The 21,438-nt window shown below is 42.4% G+C and overlaps 1 protein-coding gene across 1 annotated transcript in view; it reads left to right on the top strand.

The window, feature by feature from the left end:
* The first annotated feature begins 9,064 nt into the window (after positions 1 to 9,064).
* The window catches only part of FAM83B (family with sequence similarity 83 member B), a 100,036-nt gene continuing 87,662 nt past the window's right edge, over positions 9,065 to 21,438 (top strand). The window contains exon 1 of the mRNA XM_043450852.1: positions 9,065 to 9,183. The gene's annotated coding sequence lies outside the window, so the exon portion shown is untranslated. The remainder of the gene's footprint in view (positions 9,184 to 21,438) is intronic.

Here is a 21,438-nt window from a genome sequence, read left to right as displayed (position 1 = left end):
GGTTATGACACTATAGGTGACGTGATCATGACTCTTTGATCTTAAGGAGTTACTGTGAAACATTTTAAGTGTCGTATTTTCTTTTTAAAATGTTTGTTTATTTTTAATTGAAGATAATTGCTTTATAATACTGTGTTGGTTTCTGCCATATATCAACATGAATCAGGCATAGGTGTACATATCTATCCTCTCTCACCTCCCACCCCATCAGACCCCTCTGAGTTATGACAGAGCACCAGATTTTAACTCCCTGCCTCATACAGTAAATGTCCACAGGCTATCCAATTTCACCTATGGTGATGTATGCTACTCTCTCAATTCGTCCCATTTCCCCATTTGTCTACAAGTCTGTTCTCTGTGTCTGCATCTCTACTGCGGCCCTGCAGATAGGTAGCGCAGTACCATCTTTTTAGATTTCATATATATGTGTTAAAATATACCCGTCTTTCTCTTTCTGACACACTTCACTCTGTAAAATAAGTTCTAGGTTCCTCCACCTTATTAGAACTGAGTCGAGTGTGTTCCTTTTGAGGCTGAGTAATATTCTGTTGTGTATACACACCATGACTTCTTTATCCCTCCGTCTGCCATTGCATATATATCTAGGTCGATTCCGTGTCATCACTACTGTAAATAGCGCTGTGATGAACAATGGGGTGCATATGTCCTTTTCAATTATGGCTTCCTCAGGGTATATGCCCAGTAGTGGAACTGTTGGGTCATGAAGTAGTTATAGTTCTAGTTTCTTAAGGAACCTCCATACCATCTTCCATAGTGGCTGTATCAATTTGCGTTCCTACCAACAGTGCAAGAGGGTTCCCTTTTCTCCACACCTTCTTCAGCATTTATTATTTGTAGATTTTTTGATGATGACCATTCTGACCAGTGTGAGTGATACCTCATTGTAGTTTTGATTTGCATTTCTCTAGTAATGAGCAATGTTGAGCATTTTTTCATGTGCTTATTGGACATCCGTATGTCTCCTCGGAGAAATGTCTGTTTGCGTCTGCCCACTTTCTGATCAGGTTGCTTGTTTTTCTGATATGAGGGTGAATGAGCTGTTTGCATGTTCTAGAGACTAATCCTTTGTCAGTTGTTTTGCTTGCTATTATTTTCTCCCATTCTGAAGGTTTCACCTTGTTTATAGTTTCCTTCACTGTGAAAAAGCTTTTAAGTTTAACTAGGCCCCATTTGTTCATTTTTGTTTTTATTTCCTTTACTCTAGGAGGCAGGTCATAGAGGATCTTGCTGTGATTTATATCAAAGAGTGTTCTGCCTATGTTTTCCTCTAACAGTTTTATAATTTCTAATCTTATATTTAGGTCTTTAGTCCATTTTGAGCTTATTTTTGTGTGTGGTGGTAGGGAATGTTCTAATTTCATTCTTTTACACACAGTGGTCCAGTTTTCCCAGCACCACTTACTGAAGAGACTATCTCTTCTCCATTGTATATCCTTGCACCTTTTCTCAAAGATAAGGTGCCCATAGGTACATGGGTCTCTCTGCACTTTCTATCTTGTCCCATTGGCTTATTATTTCTGTGCTTAAACCATGCTTTCTTGGTGACTGTAGGTTTGTAGTATAGTCTGAAGTCAAGCAAGGTTGATTCCTCCAGCTCCATTCTTCTTTCTCAAGATTGCTTTTCCTATTTGGTGTCTTTTATGTTTCCATACAAATTGTGAAATTTTTTGTTCCGGTTCTTTGAAAATTGCCATTGGTGGTTTGACAGGGATTGCATTGAATCTGTTGAGTGCTTTGGATAGTATATTCATTTTCACAATACTGATTCTTCCAGCCCAGGAACATGGTATATCTCTCCATCTGTTTGCATCATCTTTGATTTCTTTTATCAGTGTCTTATAGTTTTCTGCATACAGGTCTTTTATCTCTTTAGGTAGGTTTATTCCTTGGTATTTTATTATTTTTGTTGCAATGGTGAATGGGATTGTTTCCTTAATTTCTCTTTCTGATTTTTTGTTGTTAGTGTATAAGAATGCAAGGAATTTTTTTGTATTAACTTTATATTCTCCAACATTGCTATATTCACTGATTAGCTCTAGTAATTTTCTGGTGGCATCTTTAGGGTTTTCTATGTATAGTATCATGTTACCTGCAAACAGTGAGAGTTTTACTTCTTTTCCAATCTGGATTCCTTTTATTTCTTTTTCTTTTCTGATTGCTCTAGCCAGGACTTTCAAATCTATTTTGAATAATCATGGCAAGAGTGGGCACCCTTGTCTTGTTCCTTATCTTAGAGGAAATCCTTTCAGTTTTTCACTGTTGAGAATAATGTTTGCAGTGGGTTTGTAATATATAGCCTTTATTATGTTAATGTATGTTCTTTCTATGCGTATTTTCTGGAGAGTTTTTTTTTTTATCATAAATGTATGCTAAATTCTGTGAAAAGCTTTTTTTGCATCTATTGAGATGATTATATGATTTTTATCTTTCAATTTGTTAATATGGTGTATCACATTGATTGATTTGTGTGTACTGAAGAATTCTTGCATCCCTGTGATAAGGGTCAACTTGATCACAATGTGTGATCCTTTTAATGTATTTTTTTATTCTGTTTGCTAAAATTTGGGTGAGGATTTTTGCATCTATGTTAATCAATGACAGAGGCCTGTAGTTTTCTTTTTTGTAGTATTCTATCTGGCTTTGGTATCAGGGTGACAGTGGCTGGTGGAAAGGTTTTCAATCCTCTTTTTAGCCACTCTGCCTCTGGGACTCAATTGTGGTTTTACCCCCACCTCTGCATGAGGCTGCCCTGGAGGACGTGGATCTGCCCAGTGAGGACCAGGCATGGAGGTGGTGCAGCTGCTTGGACATGGACGCTGGAAGCACCAGGTGTGCAAGGGTCTGGCGGTCTTGGGCACAGTTGAGAGGCACTGTGGGGCTCTTTCCCAGCCTCTGGCCGCTCTGCCCCAGCGAGGACCAGGCACGGGGGGGGTGTGGCTGCTTGGCTCGTGGGGAACCCGGCAGCACCAGATGTGCAGGGAAGGCGGTGTCCGGAGGCGCAACAGATGAGGTGCCTGTAGAGTCCTTTTCCATTTGCTGGCAGCTGGCGTTCAAGGGCTTGTCTGGCTGGTCCTTCTTTGTTGCTTGGCACAGCAGGTGCTCAAAGGGCGCCCCTGGCTGATGTTCTTACCTGTTGGTCAGCTTACCAGGCTCTCAAAGGCCGCCCTCCCCGAGATCTTCCTCCATTGAGCAGCTTCTGGCCCTGCAGGTGGGGAAAAAGAGAGGCTATAGCATTAAGTATTCCACATCCACCTACTCCTCCACCATCTCTTCATCTCTCCATTAGTCATATATTTTTGAACCCCTTATTATGCACCATGGGTCCTGTAGTGGACAGGAACAGATAGAAGCTTATTCCCTGGAAACTAAAGGAGTGAAACAATTGCATAAATAAACTTAAAATTATAATTACTACTGGGACTTCCTTGGTGATCTAGGAGTTAAGAATCCACCTTCCAATGCAGGCAACATGGATTCAATCCCTAGTAAGGGAACTAACAGCCCATAAGCTGATAGGGAGCTAAGTCTGTCCTCCTCAATCAGTGACTCCAGGTTCCACAATTAAGACCTGACACAGCCAGAAATAAAATAATTAAATAAATTATTTAGAAAATATAATTACCATAGTTTTCAGGAAGAAAAACCACATGGAAATATACAAACGTAGAAGTGACCCAGTCTAAAAAGCCAGGAAATCTTCCCAGTGGAAGAAAGGGTAACATTTAACTCAAAGGAGATGCTCATAGCAGACCTTCCTTAAATGCACAAAGACGTTTATTGCAACATTGTGGATAGTAGAAAAATAAAAGAATGTTACAGCAAGTCCCCTACATAAAAACCAGTTCCATCCTGAGACTGCTTTTGTAAGTCCAATTTGTTCATTAAGTCCAACAAAGTTAGCCAGGTACCCAGTGAGTACAGTTGGCTACATAGTACTGCACTGTAATAGGTTTATAATACTTTTCACATAAGTAATACATAAAAACTAACACAAAAGTGAAAAAAACATTTTTAATCTTATAGTACATAGCAGAGTAGCCCAACAGCTGGCATACAAGGGCTGGCGTTGAATGAACAGGCAGGAAGAGTTACTGGAGGAGGGAGGGGAGGTGGGAGATCTTGGAGCTGAAGGACTGTTGGCAATTGGAGGCAGAGGGCACGCTGCCTTCCACTCAATCTTACAGCATCTGTGAAAATTCGCAGCTTTAAGCTTCATATGTAGGAGACTTATTGTATAAGGTCGCACACTTTTGGCAGAGAAGTAGTAAAGAGATGAAGGCTTTTGAATTTTAAGAAGCCCACACTAGTCAAAGCTAGAATTAGACACTGTAAGAATAGGGATGGGTGGTGAGCAATAGCAAGCCTGCAGAGAGGCAGAAGGGAACGCAGGAGAGGGGGCGGGCATCACAGGATAGAGATCCACAGGGCAGATGGGCGAAGGGATGAAGGGCAAATAAAGTGGTATGTCTGGGAGACAGGGATATAGGATTGCAGACAGTCCCAAATTAGACCTTCCAGAAAAGGCAGTAGGATTGGCAGTTTACTACTGTTTTCACACTCCCCACCCCCTCATTGCTTTAACTGCAAAAGTACAAGTTATACCTCAGACCTCAACTGCCCTCTGTGAAATCCACTCCAGGTATGAATGACCTTGAGAACACCTAGAACGATCACTACTGATGTGTCCCTAAATAATTCATACAACATAGGAGAGTGATGAATGTTAGTGATTATGTTAATAACACTGGTGATGGTGGCTGCTGCATATTGCCACTCTAAACTGCCTTAGGAGACTCATATTCATCCATAAGAATGATAAAATAGCTAATGACATTTCACAAGTGAAGCCTTTTAAAAGATATTTAAACTGGACAATTTTCATACATCTTTGCAGATAGTGTTTTCCACTAATGAAAATTGAAAAAAAAAAAAAAGTAAGCACAATAATCAGTACATTTCATTAAATATCTTCTGTTAGCATCACTACATGTTCTGTCCCTCTATTTCATTGCATGATTATGTATTTTACTAGTAAATACTGGTAAGATTTTTAAAGTTATGTGTGGAGGTCATAAAAAATGTAAGCAGGCTATTTGTTCTGCCCAAATTGAAGAGAAAATGCATTTGTGAGAAGGTAGGACCTAATGGGCTATTTTAAAATATAAGAGGATGCTTTTCTGCATTTTAACTACCATTTTGTTTCTCTTTACCTCACTTCCTAAAATAATTTATTACAATTATCTAACCTTTTATACTTACTTCTAGATGAAAAAAATAATTACACAGTAATACACCACAATTTCAAGGAATGGAGGAAGTACAAAGTACAATAATACTTGACATTTCCCATCCTTCTAAAAGAATTTAGTGGTGGAAACAAAACAGAAAAACTATGATTAATCTACATATGCACCTACTTATATATAACTGCATTTTTCCATACCTCTTTTCACAAAGAATCACAGCATCTTTTTGGACTTTAAATTGTATTTAAAATTTTTCCATCTTTACGCACACATGAACATACACAGACACAGACACATACACATCAAAGATTTAGATAAACAGCTGATTTCTAGGCATACCTACTATGCCTAATTAACTTTCCACCCTCTGCCCTAACTAGTGTCTGGTATGATGCCTTTCCTACAGAAAGTTCTCAATAAATATGTGTTGAGTTAATGACACTTACGTGATGAAACAAATTAAATGTGGAACATAGATAAAATGTTCATTTCAATGATTTCCACACTAGTCATACATGAAATGTCATAGGACAATTAAACTCATGTGATTATTCACCCAACAGTACTTTTTGCCCAACACTGATAGGAATTTTCCTTCTTAATTTTCCCAAAAGTACTATGGGAAAATGTTATTGATAAGCACAACTAGTTTTTTATTGTTAGATGTGACATTCTTTCTGTATCAATGGCTTTATCTGCCTGGAAGGCATTGCCTTGAAGTGCACTAAAATGTTTATTTTAAAGCTCTTGAAAAGACCAGAAGCTTAGTGCTCCTTTAATCTATAAATAATGGCTGAAATATAGTAATTCATTGAAATTGCTTCGTATCATTTTTCTAAGACACTTTGAAGGAACACAGTTTTGTTAAAAGCAAAATAAACAGAAAAAAATAGTCACTGAGAATATAAATTTTCTGATTTTCCAATAAACTTTAGTTGTTTTTTCTCTTCTATGATTTCTCTCTCTTATTTTTATGTATACTTTTGTGCATCTATATGTTACTCTGTTATTCTATTTCATTATAGTTTGTATTCTCAATGAAATTATAAATACTTTGAGGGTCAGAAAAAATACTTCATACTGTTTTGAAATGCCTTGTGTATGTGAACTCAATATGGGAGATAGATCAAGCTCTGTTGAATGAAATTTGACATTGCCACTATTTTGTTCTAGGACCTCAGCCTAAATTTTGTGGAATGGGGTAAAGATGGACTCACTAATCAATAAATATTGTCTTCGGAGCCTCTTAGTCATAAATACCATCTTCTCATTCATCTTGTTTGTTATTTCTTAAGTATAAAATTATTTGTAAAATTCTACTTTTAGTTCCTGGTTTCAATCTATGCTACTGTTAAAAAACTAAATGTATGAACATACTAAGCACAGTTTTCCAGGGAAAGACTGAGGTTTATGTGTTCTTTGCCGCAGTACCTGGATCTTGTTCCTTACCACTGTTCTTTCTATCCTCTGCTGTTTCCTTTTCACAATGTTTATAGATTTAGAGAGGTCCCCATCATCTCAGAAATAAATTTCACATGACCCTGTTTTTCAAAAGTAGGAAGACCTACTTTTCACATACAGAGCTAGTTTATTTCTTTCCTTTTCCATACTGATAACTTTTAGCTACTCTGGTTATTTCTTATTTCATTCCTTTGAACTTCCACATCCACTCTGACCCCACATGATACTGCTTTTCAGCCTCAATGGTTGTCAGATTGGTCTTCTTTCTGTTGTCACTGCTGCCACCCTGCCACCCTTTTTAGACCACAGCTGGCCCAACTGCTCTTTCTTACACTCTAGAATTCATCTAGATGGGAAACAACTATGAGATTAGTCATTATTTCACCATCAGTAGATACCAGGTCTCTGCTTTGCAGCTTTACAATCAGGAATCTTCACAATCTAAGCCCAAGTATAACAATGAAAGTGAAAGCGAAGTCGCTCAGTCGTGGCCAACTCTTTGGGACCCCATGGACTGTAGCCCACCAGGATCCTCCATCCATGGGATTCTCCAGGAAAGAATACTGGAGTGGGTTGCCGTTTCTTTCTCTGGGTCATCTTCCCAACCCAGGGATCGAACCCAGGTCTCCCGCATTGCAGTCAGATGCTTTAACCTCTGAGCCTCCAGGGAAGCCCAAGTATAACAATAGTGGCCACTTATTACCACACATCAGTGCCTAGATAAGGACTTTACAAGTACTATTCCTAATTCATAATTCTTACAGCAATCCTAGGCAGTAAATAACCATGATCTCATTCTGCAGGTGAGGAAATATCTGTAACTTTACTCCTAAACTTACCTTCCAGCGCAGGCCTGCCGCAACCATGGCCGTGTGCGCCACTTCTGTGCAGGGCCCCAGAACTCACTTTTGCTTTCTCACCTCTAACCTTTCCTCTGTGATCTCAGCATCTAGTTGGATGTCAGCTTCCATCTTCTGTCGAGTTTGCTTATCAGTCAGGACTCAATTCAAACTCCAACATTTCTGTGAAATTCTGCTTGCATTCCCCAATGATCTAAGCAGTTAATCATTTGTTCCTCTTGCCTGGAAAGCACCCGGAGCTTTCCACTTAAAGTTCCTCTCACTGGCTCATGCTAGTTCTGTTTGCTGTACATGTCTCCCATCTCATCTAGCTTGCAGGCTCCTTAAGGTGTCATGTCAACTTGATACAGTCTCTCAACCCATTAAAGACGGAAAGCCTTCAGTAAAAGGCCTTTAATAGATTCTTCCTCTCTACTTAAAGTTTCCTCTCTTTTATTGTTTTGAATAATTAACATCTTAGTAGATATCCTTCTTTGCGATTTCACTTGCTTTATGTATGAATGCATATCAATAAAATTCAACTTCCCATGGGCCGTTTTAATTTGTTTAGTCTAAATACTCTTGCTGTTTTTAAAATAAGATAAGCATATATTTATTAACACAGTTTCAGGTGCTTATATTTGAGAAGGAAACAGCAACCCACTCCAGTCTTCTTGCCTGGATTCTTAACACTTATGGCAAATGGCTAGAGCTTGAAGACAACGCGATGATACACTTATTAGAAACACTCGAAACAGATTTACTGAGATGTAGACGAGAAAATATGAAATTCGTTTTATTAACTGCTGCAATTATATTCAGGAGAGTGTCTCTGGGTCCACAGCATTGCTCCATGGCACCCCACCGAGTGACCTGCTTTTCGCTCAGGTCTTCCTTTCATTCCAAGTCAGTAGCCAGGACAATCCAAAGACAGTCCCACATCTCTGAAATATTTAACATTCTTCTCTTCCAAAAAGGTGACTTCGCAAGCACTTTGTCTGACACCTTTCTGCTGCCTGCTCTTCTCCAAGCCCGGACATACTCCGGCGGGCGGCGTGGTAGGGTCTGCAAGGCCGGCTCCCGATAAGCATTCCCTCCCGGGAGCCGAGTCCGCCGGGTCCCCGGGGGTGGTCCCAGCCCGGCTCCCACCGCGCCGCCCCCCACATTCCTGATCCTGGAGCGCACGGGGGAGGGAGGCCGGCCGCCGCCTGACGCGCGCACCCCCGGCCAGGTGAGCGTCGCCGGCCTCCGGGGGGTCTGCTCACGCGGGCCCGGATGCCGGGACCTGTTGAGGCTGGGTAGCCCCGAGGGCAGACAGAAAAAGAGGGTTTTCTACTTTGCCGGCCGAGGGCTGGATATCTGAGTTCGGACAGGTTCCGGGAGGCTGGCCAGCTGCGCGCGCTGCGGTGCGACCCGGCGCGGGACCTGTTGCAACCCGTCCCCACCCCGCCCTCGCCGGCGCGGCACCTGGGCCCGGGAGGCGCGGCCCGGGCGGGCCCGCGCTGCCCTCCGCCGCCCGACGCGCAGGTGACTCCCCGCCTCCTGCGCCCTCGGCCTCCTGGGACGCGAACCTTCGGCGAGGGCGCGGCGGTGCACGGCGCGGGGCGCTCCCGGCGGTGAGTGGGGTCCCTGCTCCTGAGCCTCCCTGGAGGGTGCGGGGCGACGACGGGGGCGGGGACCGCTGGCACCGCAGGCGGCCGGGAGGGGAGGGCGCGCGCGCCGGACCGGACGGTCGCGGGCGTGCAGAGTTGGGTCCTCGGCTTTCTCTGCTTTTCTGGGCGCGCGGGTTAGGAAGTTTGCAAAGTTCCGTCTCCGGCCGGCCGCGTTCGGCCTCCCTAGGGACCCGCGCCGCCTGCGATGGGTTTTGGATCCCGTTTCCTCGCGGCGCCGGGGTCCGCGGCGCCGGGGGTCGCAGAGGGTCCCGGAGGGGCGCGTGAGCGGGAGGCGCGGCCGCACCGCCGGTGGGTGTACTTCAGATCCCGCGTCGGGAACCGAGCTCAAAAAGGAAAATCCAAGTTTGCCCGGACACCCTCTCCCATTTGTGTGGTTCCCGCTTCTGCTCTCAGAGGGGTCCAGACTTTAGAAACTTTTCGTTTCCCGGCCCCTGTGTCTGTGACCTTGACAAGCTCGCCGGGTCGTTCTGCTTCCTATCAGAGTCTGAGAACCGCTGCTGCGGGTGCTGGTGGACTCCAGAGGAGAGGCGATTACTGCTGGCGAGTCGCATGGAGACGTTAGGCCTGTTCTTTGTCTCCTGTTGGGAGAATGATCACCTCCATGGGGGGTGGGGATGGTGAGGAGGCAGGTAACGTGTGTGTGTCAGTCGTCGGAATTACGGTGAGTGAAGAGACAACAGTGCTTTATAGGGAAGAGGCTGGCGGTCCGGGAGCACAGGCCTGCCTGGGGACTGTGCCCAGAGGGATGCGGTTATGTGGTGGAGTTAAGAGCTAAGGGTTTAGGGCTTCCCTGGTTGCTCAGCTGGTTAAGAATCTGCCGGCAATGTGGGAGACCCTGGGTTCGATCCCTGGGTGGGGAAGATCCCTTGGAGAAGGGAAAGGCTACCCACTCCAGTATTCTGGCCTGGAGAATTCCATGGACTGTATAGTCCACAGGGTCGCAAAGAGTCGGACATGACTGAGCGACTTTCACTTCACTTCACTTCAAGAGCCAAGGAGGCCAGAGGAGTAGAAAAGATCGCGCTGGTGGCCAGGAGTCAAGACAAGGCTGCATGTCCCACTGCTCCTTTCCAGAGTCCCCTGGGGATTTTTCTGCCAGGTTAGGGCCAGGCACCTCCCCTGTCTCCTGTCTCATCCCCAACACAGGCAGAGCCCCGGGGGAAATCCATGATTGGCGCTGAATCAGACTTGACAAGAAATAGGATAGGAAACAGTGAGGAAAGAGAAAGCTGGTCTTTTTGGTCTTCCAGAATAACCAAAGAAGGGGGAGTGGTGTGAAACCAGATCGGGTAGGGGTGGGCTGAGTCCTTGGTTTTGTTTGATTTCTCCCTGTCTTCCTACTGTTTCCGGAGTGACATAGGCCCCCACACACCCTCCAGTCAAAATTGCGTCCCTTGCTTTTGAGTTTACAGCGCACGTGGTGTGCACACCTGTGAAGGATGCTGGCTGCACCCAGCAGAGCCTGCCTGAGGGGCTGGGTGGATCCTGCCCTTCAAGTTGGCACATTCTAGACCCCAGATGCTCAGAATGTATTGTGGGAAGCATCACCCATTGAACAACTGCTGAAAGGGATTGCACACAGGAAGACAAACCACACCTCTAGCTGCTGACTCAGTGATGTTTTTTGTGATCACTCTTTGGAGGTTGCTTTAACCATAACTGACTAAACTCTTTGGGATGGGTTAGTTAATTTATTATTCTTTCTATTATATCCCCTCCTGCTCCCATACTCCTTACAGTTTGTGGTAGAGCTTTTCTTGATGGTGACTTAGTCACCCTGCAAGAACTCGCCTCCTGCTTCCCGTCCAGTTGCATCACACGGCTGGGTTTCCAAGCTGGGAAAGGAAGGAGCCTTCAAGTTTGGAGAACCTTGTGGTGAAAATGTGATTCCAGTAAATCAGGCCTCTTCTATAATATAAATCTGGTGGGAGGAGACCTTTAGAAAAGGCCCCACACTTAGCTTAATTTAACTAATTATTGTGAAGTTACAAGTTGTGCTTGTGTAGCTAGTTAGGTAAGTTCATGTCTCTCCCTCTGTAACTTGCCAAATGTAAGTGTTCCAGGGATGTTTTACAGTTTCACAGAGTCTGTGAAACACAGTGTTTTAAATATACTTTTGATCGTTTAATTATTTCTAACTTGGAAGTGAGAGGTATTTTCGGACTTTGTTGGTGAATTTATTGAAAATCGATCACAATGCCCACCCCCCCACCCCACTGCCACCACCATGGGAACACAGTTCTAAATGATGGACTTTAAGGATACCATGGGTTAAAATTTATATAGATATCACCCACGCCCCATCAAGAATTAAATCCACCAACACTTCTCTGAGCAAACATGCTGGGGCCTACAGGTGCCTCTTGCTTCCTACCAGCCTGCAAAGTAGAGCTGGGCTCCAGAGGGGATTGACATCTGCCTGTTGGGAGATGAGTACTCTGGGTGACTGATCCTGGAGGTGGGGAATGGGGGGCTCTAGTGGAAAGGGGATGCGTGGAGCTGAATTTGAATGGGAGCCAGTTAACTTCCATTAGGAAAGGAGGGTTTTTGAGGAGTTGAGAGGCTAGCGTATGTAACAGGTTAGGGACAGGGGTTGAGGGAGGCAAACGATGTTTTGAGCCGCTGTGATGCTGTGAGGAAGGTGAGCCTGGGCTGGAGAGATGATCCAGAAATAAGGGATATTCACCCGCTGGACACGTCTACTTTGGGACTTGCTTGAGTCACATGATCATGGCTAATACAAGGAAGCTTTTCCTCAGGGGACATCTAATTACTACCCAGTTTGTGTTTTATTTTTCACACTGTCCTTAAGAGTGAGGCCAGATGTCCCCTAGAGGCACAGGCCATTTATCTTCTGAGCTATGTGTCAAATAATTTGTAGGCTGAGCCCATCCTTGGGGAAGGTACGGTGGTGGTGGGCAGTCTCTCGAGGACTGGCGCAGGGTCTGGTGCAACCTCCATGTTACTGGCAGCAGCCTATATTTGCATTTTTTTCAATAGCGTCCTTTCTTTGGCTGCTGTGGGACTCAGTTGTAGCACGCAGGATCCTTGTTGCATCCTGTGAGATCCTTTGTTGATGTGTACAGACTCTCTGGTTGTGGGGCACCAGCTCACTAATTTCCATGCAAGGGCTTAGTTGCTCTGTGGCATGTGCGATCTTAGTCCTCTGACCGGGCATCAAACTCGTGTCCCTGAACAACAAAGTGGATTCTTAACCACGGGGCCACCAGGGAAGTCTGAGCAGCCTGTTGTAAATAATTTAATATGAAAGTTACACAGTCATGATGTGTAAGGCTATCACTTTGTGCTTCCGTGCCCCTGATGTTCAGTTTCTAAGTTCTGTTCGGCTCTTTATGACCCCATAGACCGTAGCACACCTGACCTCCTCTCTCTCTTGAGTTAGCTCAAATTCATGTCCAGTGATGCTATCCCACCAGCTCATCCTTTGCCACCCCCTTCTCCTTTTGCCTTCAAACTTTCCCAGCATCAGGGTCTTTTCCAGTGAGTCAGCTCTTCACATAAAGTGGCCAAAGTATTGGAGCTTCAGCTTCAGCATCTGTCCTGCCAATAGATATTCAGGGTTGAGTTCCTTTAGAATTGACTGCTTTGATCCCTTTGCAGTTCAAGGGAGTCTCAAGAGTCTTCTTCAACACCACAGTTCAAAAGTATCAGTTCTTTGGTGCTCAGCCTTTTTATGGTCCAACTCTCACAACCATACATGACTACTGGAAAAACCATAACTTTGACTATACAGACCTTTGAAGGCAAAGTGATGTCTCTGTTTTTTAATATGCTGTCTAGGTTGGTCATAACTTTTCTTTCAGGGAGCAAGCGTCTTTTAATTTCATGGCTGTAGTCACCATCTGCAGTGATTTTGGAGCTCAAGAAAAGAAAATCTGCCACTGGTTCCAGTATTTCTCCTTCTCTTTGCCATAAAGTGATGGGACTGGATGCCATGATCTCAGTTTCTTTTAATGTTGAGTTTCAAGCCAACATTTCACTCTCCTCTTTCACCCTCATCAGAAGGCTCTTTAGTTCCTCTTTAGGCTTGTTTACTATCCATTCATTAAACATACACATATTGACTATGATGCCCTCACCAATGTGTTCTACTCTGGGAATATGGGGTTAGCATTGTTCTTGGCTCTCAGGAAGTTCATTATTAAGAACCTAATAATAAGTACAAACAGATATTAATGGATAAGGTTCCTTTACTTAGAATTCCCTTCATGCTCTCTGAAGACCCCAGCAGATACTGTATATGCTCACTAATAATTTGTGAACTTGGACACTATCAGACCTGAGTTAGTGGTGATTTTGGCCAGAGGATTTAAATTCTCTCGGCCTCTCAAGTTTTTCAGTGATGCCATGAAGGGCTTGAATACTTGATCACTGGTGTGTGTCATTCTACTCTGAAATTCTGTGTGATCACTCTTATTTGAGGGTTCAATAAAATAGCGTTAGCTAAGGTCTCCCCAGAGTGTCACTGGAACCTCGTTATTTCTACTTCTGTTATCCAGCTTTCATTTCAGAGAGTTTTAGATCTCTATTTATCATTACATTGCTTCTCAGATTGTATAAGCATTACTCACTTGGGGAAGAAAAGGCAGTTTCCAGAGCACTAAGATGTGGCATCTTCCACCTCAATGGCCATGATAGAATTGCTCACCGTGGGGTGTCTGCCTGTCATCTATATACATGCACAATGATGATGGCTTCACTGTAAACAGCGAGTTCCTCTAAATGCTTAGTCTCATCTGACTCATTCAACAGCTGTTTCCTGATTGATTTTTTTTTTTAATCTACATCTTTCTCAAATAAATGTAACTCCTGAATTGTTTGAGAAAAGCAAAATAAAGTTAAGGTGTTTTTAAAGTAAGTTACTGTTGACAGTGTTCCCCAATAATTTCCTTTTTAATTTTTTATTTTTTCTTTCAGTCTCAGCCGTTCCTTTGCTTTTTCTTACTGCCCTTTAATGTTTTGGTCCTGTCTTAGCCTTTCTGACCTCTCCTTGCCCCTGGCTGTTCCTTCTTGCCCCATTCTTTCTTTGCCTCGGTCTTCTCTTTCTTTTTTTACTCCTCTCTTTCCTTCCTCTCCTCTTCTTTTGTCACCTCACCTTTCATCTTTGCTCTGCTCTGCACGCCCAATCCCTGCTTCTGTTTGTTAGTATTCTCTTCATGCTCTCTGAAGACCCCAGCAGATACTGTATATGCTCACTAATAACTTGTGAACTTGGACATTATCAGACCTGAATTAGTGGTGATTTTGAACAGAGTGTTTAAATTCTCTCAGCCTCTCAAGTTTTTCAGTGATGCCATGAGGGCTTGAATACTTGATCACTGGTGTGTGTCATTCTGCTCTGAAATATTGTATGATCACTTTTATTTGAGGGTTCAATAAAATAATGTTTTTTGTTCATCTGTTTTTTAAAAAATCTTTCTTCATTTCCATCTGTCATCTTTCTCCATCATTTCAAGTTTCTACTTTGGCGTATTATATGTTTCTAAGACTCTGTAAAATAAAATTATATTAAAAATATAAATTACAAGGGATGTTTTATTCTCTAACAGCCAAAATATGTTATAAAAAATTTCCAGTTACACTTATCAAATACAATGTTTAGTAATACATTTACAGCATTTTTATGCATTTAAAATTTTTGTTCTTTTTCTTCCCAGTGGAACGGATGTACAATGATCATCTGGTTAAAACTAAAGATTTACCTCATTTGCATATCTAATAATTCCATCTTTGCCTTGATTGTATTCCACTTATTAGATAAGCATTTTGTCACTACCATGGAGACTTTCATTTTTCTGTTTTTCATAAACTTATAAAATGAGTTCAACGTGGAATAAAATATTCAAATAGAGTGCAAATAAGACAGTAAAAAGAGGGTAACAGTGTTATTGAAATTGCATATTGGCATGCTGACAGCCTTACTGGGCAGGAAATTGAAATATTTGTTAATGGATGGATTAAAGACTGGATTTGTCACAGAAGAGTTACTTTGATTGTTAGTGTCTAATGCAGAAAAGTTCACAGGGCAAAAGAACTAAGGAGGGAACCACTTATACATATAATTGAATCTTTATTTTAAAAGAATCTCAGCAGGAAAATGATACAAAAGAAAATGAAAAGTATACCCTATGTCTACAATTTCCATGTCTGTTAATGCCAGGCAAGAAGCATCAGCCTCTAGACATTGAAAGTGACAGGAACATTGCTTTGTTACAAAAGCGTTTGTTTGTGCAGTTGGCCACTTCTTGTACATTCGTATCTAAAGTCCTGATTTTCATCCTGAAAAATCAGTCGCAGCTGGTATATCCTCAAAGGCCTCATTCAGAGCCCTATTATTAAGACAATGTATTCACACTATTTTACATTCTGTGTTGTGTTTATAGAGTAGATTTACTCCCGTGTAGCAGTTTACATCTTGTACATAGTAGAGTTAGGACAAGAAACCTAAATGGAAAAGAGCATAAACTCTCTTCAAAAGCCATTGGATCCTGAATACTATTCCTCAGAAATTTGGCACAAGAACCCTTGACTATCCTGAGTGAGATATCACATGTGGAATAAGTGACTTGATAAAATCATTAATTATTCGAGTTAAAGAAACAAATTGTTATCTTTGATTTTAATATCATTGCATAATAATAACATTGTTTGAGGGAGACCCAAACAGTTTATTTTGTTTACATTTCATATGAATGACTTTTATGTTTAATGTTTTTTATTATGGTAAAAGTCACATAATGTAAAGCATGCTGGTTTAGCCATCTTTAGCTGTAGAGTTCAGTGGCCCTCAGGGTACTCATATTGTTGGCTGCAGTTCTCACCATCATCCATGTCATGAGTTTTTCACCTTTTAAACTGAGACTCTGTCCCCATTAAACACTAACTGCCCATTCCCCATCCCCCTTCCTCCCCTCATTCCTCATCCCCTGACATCTACTGGTGTACTTTCTGACTCTGTAAATTTGACTGTTCTAGTTATCTGGTATATAACTGGAATCAAACAGTATTTGTCAGCATCTAATGTATATTGAAATGCATTTTTCAGGTTAACTTAACATATGTCCTGCAAACATATTGTACCTTCTTTTTTCCCCACCCCTGTGCTATACACGGTACTCATTGGTTATCTATTTTATTCATAGTAGTGTGTTTATGTCAATTTCCAGTCTCCCAATTTATCCCACCCCTCCTTCCCCCCCACCCCTTTGTGTCCATCCTATACTTGGATAAAACCATAATTCCAAAAGATGCATGCACCTCAGTGTTCCTTGCAGCACTATTTACAATAGCCAGGACATGGAAGCAGCATAGATGTCCATAGACAGAGGAATGGATAAAGAAGGTGTGGTACATATATACAGTGGAATATTACTCAGCCAAAAAAGGAACAAAATCATGCCCTTTGCAGAGACATGAATGACTTTATTCATTTGTATAAAGGACGGTTACAACTGAGGGCTTGCCTGGTGGCTCAGATAGTAAAGAATCTGCCTGCAACGCAGGAGACCTGGGTTCGATCCCTGGGTCAGGAAGATCCCCTGGAGAAGAGAATGGCTACCCACTCCAGTATTCTTGCCTGGAGAATCCATGGGCAGAGGAGCCTGGCGGGCTACAGTCCATAGGGCTGCAAAGGGTCGGACACGACTGAGCAGCTAATACACACACGCGCACACACACACCCCTGAAGCAAACAGAAGATAGCTTTTGATAATGTAACCGATGATAACACACCTTCAGAGCAGGGCTAAGCTCTTTCCACTTAGAGATGTGCCTTGTTGTCGGTATTGCCTTTTGTTACACCCTCCTACAGTTATGCAGAGAGGTCACAGGGAACCGAGGCTACTGTTCCTATGAAATCCTTAAGACCTAGGGTCCATTATACATTCCAGCTGCATTTAACACATTTAAGAAATGTGTTTATTTAGACCTCATTGACTGATTTCTTCGTGTGCATGTGTTTTATAAACAAGCTAAAGGAGTAGTGAAGAAACTTATTGATAAAATAATAAAAGCGCTGACTTAGCATGGACTCTTTCCAGTCACATTTTTTTGGGGCAGGGAGGAATTTTTGGGAGGAAATAAAAGAGGCATACTCTATTTCAACTGTGATATCTAGGAAGACTTGATTAAAAGTGACTCCTGAAGGAAAAGACAAATAAAATACTGCTAGATGTTGGTATTGTTTTAGATGTTCTGATTTTTTTTTATGGCTCTTTACACAAATTTAAACTAATATTTTTCTGAGCTAGATATATTATTACCATTTTTTAGCATTTTAATGAAATAAATGTGTGTCAGTTTGTACAGTATCCACAGCATCTTCGCATGGTTTTAAATGGTTACTTTCTAACAGTCCAAGATTATATTTTTGTTGCTAAATATTTATAACACCTTGAATTTCAATGGCTGTTCCCAACATACCTTCACAAAATATATTTTCTCAAGGCATTGTATTTAGAAGCTTCCGTTTTTTTCCTAAAGTACATTGTTTTTACTAATGTATTTGGAAAGTCACTTTTATAGTTCACATTGGAGCACAGAATTATTATGTTTTCCTACAGCACCTGTTCTTCTGTAAATGTCAACGTGAACCATGGTTGACCTTTTACTACCTTAAATAGACTCAAAAGGTGGGCCAGGAATGCATTTAATACATGTTCAACCTTCCTCTCCAGGTGGCCCTTGTTGCCTGCAGTGCCCTGGGCTAAATATATCAAGTCTTTGTTATAAATTCTGCTAAAGTTCAGAAACTGAGGTTGAAAGATCCTGAACCCCACTTTCTGTGGGATCAGGGAACTGTAGATGGGTGTTGTGAAGTGAGAGGGAAGGCAAGGCAAAGAGGTGAGCAGATGGATGGATGGATGGATGGATGGAGGCATAGAGATGGATCCTTAGATATTTCTCCTTTGTGATTACATAGAGAGAATAAAACACAAGAGGAGAACATGAGACATGAGGCCTGTCCAAGACAGTGGGGATATGTACTAACTGGTATGTAAGGGCGCTGGTAAATTAGAATACTGTTTGGTGGCCTTTGAGGGGTTTCCATTCTAGTGAGGGGGATACAGGCTGTGACAAGTAAGTAAATACCTTTGCTATTTTATAGCATGATAAGTGATATAGGTTAAATAAAGCCAGGTAAGAGAATTAAGCATGGCAGACAGGGTGTTTTGTTCTGTTTTGTTTTTAATCAGCAGTCTGGAAGACTTCTGTAAGATGGTGACATATAAGAAAGGAGTGAAAAGGAGGGATGTTCCAGGTAGATGAACAACTAGTGTCAAGATCCTAAGATGGGCGTGAACTGGTAATGTTAACGGTAAAGAAAGAAAGGTACCCAGGGAAGATATCGGAACCAATTGACTGTGTGGATCTGGAGCCTAAGGGAGCAGTCAGGTCTGGGGGTTTGCCTGTTGTCTGTGGACACAGGGTGCATCCGCCTGTAAGGTTCCTGGGGAGAGTGTTGACAGAGACAGTTGAGGATGGAGGTGAGTGTAGCTCCCAAGTTCAAGCCTAGAAATAGGGAAATGGGCCTTGATGACATTTGAAGGTAATTCTCAGCTGCTGTCCTGGAACCCAGCATGGAGAATATCTCAGCTGTGGTTTTTCGATATCGTTGGCTCTAACAACTGTCACTATAAAAATCACTTCCCCTAATAGTCTAGCAGTTCTCAAGGTAAAAGGAGATGCCGGTCCTATTGCAAGTTTCGCCTGCCTTTAGAACAGAGAGATTTACATACTTCTTGAAACCATAATCTGGGTTTGTATCAGGGTGACTTATGGGATAAACTGCAGCTTCACTGTGTGGTGTTTTATCAAGTTGTAAAAAGAAATATAGACTTTAAGCTTCTCAGGGCTGCTCAGGAATACATAGTTACTCCAGCTTCATGTTAACGATATACCAAATGTCTATCATCATAATTCATTTAAGCACCCAATGAATCCTTTCTTCCTGCTGAAATAAATCTGTTTAATAATAGAACTGTCATTAATGACACAGGGACATGAGTCATGCTTTACAGCTAATTTGCATCACTATTTCTGTTGAAAAATGCAAGACTTAGAACTTTATTTCGCTAAGATGAAGTGCAGAGAAGTCACTTTTTCAGAATGACTTTAACATAATTAAACATTTTAAAATAAAAATTTTAGGGAGAATCTCCAAGTGACACAATAACATCTCCATACTTCTGATAAAGTGCTCATTTGACATTAAATTTTTTTTTTTGATAGAGAATGTGGACTTTATCTAAGGACTTTTACAGTACTCATTGGAGTTCTGATTATTCTCTTAAATGTGCTTTACAAAAGGGTAATAATTTGTATTACCAAAAAACTAAGCTCCACTTAGCAGAAACAAATAGGTGCTTACACCTTTCAAGTTCTGCACATGCATGCGTGAGGGCTTAGTCACTTCAGTCATGTCTGACTCTTCGCAACCCCATGGACTGGAGCTAGCCAGGCTCCTCTATCTATGGGATTATCCCAGCAAGAATACGGGAATTGTTTCCGTGCCCTCCCATGGAGGATCTTCCTGACCCAGGGATCGAACTTGCCTCTCCTGCATCATAGGCAGATTCTTTACCACTAGGCACTTGGGAAGCCCCTCTCCAGTATTCTTGGGCTTCCCTTGTGGTTCAGCTGGTAAAGAATTCTTCTGCAATGCTGGAGACCTGGGTTTGATCCCTGGGTCGGGAAGATCCCCTGGCGAAGGGAAAGGCTACCCACTCCAGTATTCTGCCCTGTAGAATTCCATGGGCTGTATAGGCCATGGGGTCTCAAAGAGTTGGACACAACTGAGCAACTTTCACACTTCATGCACACACCTGGGAAGCCCAAATGTTCTGCAGAGATTTTATAATTTTTTAAAAAGTTATGCTTCAGTATTTTGGGGCCTATTGTGCTTTGCATGTGTGCTAAGTCACTTCAGTCCTGTCTGACTCTTTGTGACCCCATTGACTGTAGCCCGCCAGGCTCCTCTGTCCATGGGATTCTCCAGGCAAGAATACTGGAGTGGGTTACAATTTTCTTCTCCAGGGGATCTTCCTGACCCAGGGATTGAACCCACGTCTCTTTACATCTCCTGCGTTGGCACTAGCACGGCTTGAATCAACTCTAATTCTGTTACTTTGAGTTTTTAAGGCAATATGTGATTAGCTGGCTATTTAACAGGTATGTCCATCCTGAGCACTGATGAGCATGCTAAACAGATACAGTCTCCTCGATCACAAGCTCCTAGCCTTAGGAAAGAGGCAGAGAACAAGGCTTTTAATTGAGGCGTCACACAAGATGCTCTGTGCCAGAAGTGCTATCTATGGTTGCCCCTTACCTGGCTGTGGTCATGACTCCCTGAGAGTCCGGGATGACACTACATCTGTCTCCCTGAGCAACTTATCTCATTAACCACATATAGTTATTTTCATTGTCTTTTCTTTATGGCCCCCGTAACAATGTAGCTTTACTTTCTGTACCTTTTGTACCTGTTCATGTGTTGCTTTGTAATAGTTATTAGACTGTTTTATATGTAGTGTTTTGAATTATCTATTACAGTCAACTTACCACATGAATGAAGAAAGAAGAGGATTTTCTAAAGTTTAAAATAACTGTTGGAATAATTGTCTTATCAGCTTTCTTTTCCCACAGTGTGAATATCCTCTTCCCCAGTATGAACAGTATATATTCATTGGTAAAAGTGTGTGTTAGTTGCTCAGTTATGTCCAACTTTTTGCGACCCCATGGACTGTAGCCCACCAGGCTCCTTTGTCCATGGGATTCTCCAACAAGGATACTGGAGTGGATAGCCATGTCCTTCTCCAAGAGATCTTCCTGACCCAGAGATTGAACCTGGTCTCTTGCATTGCAGGCAGATTCTTTACGATCTGGGCCACCAGGGAATCCCATATATTCATTGCTAAAAAAGTGAAAGTCGCTCAGTCGTGTCCGATTCTGTGACCCCATGGACTCTACAGTCTATGGAATTCTCCAGGCCAGAATACTGGAGTGGGTAGCCTTTCCCTTCTCCAGGGGATCTTCCCAACCCAGGGATCAAACCCAGGTCTCCAGCATTGCAGGCGGTTTCTTTACCAACTGAGCCACAAGGGAAGCCCAGTTCATTACTAAGCATTTGGCAAATACAGAAAGGTGTAAAGAGCTTTTAAAAAATCAAGCACTCTCATTTTT

This window comes from Cervus canadensis, chromosome 28 (genome assembly GCF_019320065.1).
Source record: "Cervus canadensis isolate Bull #8, Minnesota chromosome 28, ASM1932006v1, whole genome shotgun sequence".
Lineage (NCBI taxonomy): Eukaryota > Metazoa > Chordata > Mammalia > Artiodactyla > Cervidae > Cervus > Cervus canadensis.
This window is presented reverse-complemented; position numbering and strand designations above follow the sequence as displayed.